Below are 1274 nucleotides of genomic sequence, written 5' to 3'. Positions count from 1 at the left end.
CTGCACGGTGGGAGGGGCCTTGGCAAAAAGCTCCTGAGTGCGGTCGGAGGCCCTGCCCGGCCGGAGGCCCCGGCCCAGGTGTCTGGTGGGCCTGTGTGCATGGGGACCATGGTTTCGCGGTCCCTGGAGCTGGCGGGGCAGGCCCCTGTTGGGGAGTGGAGGGGGGCGCCCCGAGGGTTTGTGCTTCGGGCTGCACCGCTGTGGTACCACCATGCCCATGGTGATGGGGCCCCGTTCAAAATCCAGGGGCGGTGCCACTGCCGGCAGAGGGCAGGGCCCGCTCGGCTGCAGCAGGGTTTTTGATGGGCACTGTGACACTGTGGCTGTAACAAATACCCCGTACGCAGTATAGTAGCACAGTGACACAGACCCGCTCCTAATCCTCTACCCCGGCCCCGGGGCATCCTGGGATCCTCGATGGCCTGTGGCCTGAGGGAGGCTGTGGTGGGTGGTGCCACTGCCGGCAGAGGGCAGGGCCCGCTCGGCTGCAGCGGGGTTTTTGATGGGCACTGTGACACTGTGGCTGTAACAAATACCCCGTACACAGTATAGTAGCACAGTGACACAGACCCGCTCCTAATCCTCTACCCCGGCCCCGGGGCATCCTGGGATCCTCGATGGCCTGTGGCCTGAGGGAGGCTGTGGTGGGTGCAGGGCTGGGCGCCTGGCAGGCCCTGCCCGGCTGGTGGACGGGACCCTGCCCGGCTGTGTCTTGAGGCTCCTCGGCCACCTCAGCCTCTGTCCGGTCCATTTTGGAACCCAACCCACTGTGAAGGCTTCTGGGTTGAGCTTTTTGCTAAGGCCCCGCCCCCTGTAGGGGTCACTGTGGGGCCTTTGGTCCTCCTGGAGCCGGCAGTGACTCCCGCTTGGGAATTGGCTCCCGCTGCTGCCGACCCTGGGACTCTGGGTTCGAATTGTGCTCGCTGACCCTCGGGACAGAGGAAAGGAAGGCTCAGCCTCACTTCACCTGGACCCTGCTTCCAGCTCTCCTTCCCCCTCCGCCTGGGCAGGCGCTGTCCCCGCTAACCCTGCCTGGAGTCGCACATCCTGGTGATGGAGACCTGGGTGCTGCCCCTTCTGGGGCCGGCCCATCCCAGATGCAGCTTCAGTCCTGTCTGCACCAGCAGGACTTGGAGCAGGTGCAGGGGGGCCCAGGTGCAGGGAGGCCCAGGTGCAGGGAGGCCTGTGTGCCTCCCCTCCTCCTGCTCCACCACCTGGTGCCGCTGGCTGTGGTGGCACCGGGCTCCTTCCTGGGGCAAGTGCCCTCCTGAGGC

This window comes from Myotis davidii, unplaced genomic scaffold (assembly GCF_000327345.1).
Source record: "Myotis davidii unplaced genomic scaffold, ASM32734v1 scaffold1305, whole genome shotgun sequence".
Lineage (NCBI taxonomy): Eukaryota > Metazoa > Chordata > Mammalia > Chiroptera > Vespertilionidae > Myotis > Myotis davidii.
This window is presented reverse-complemented; position numbering follows the sequence as displayed.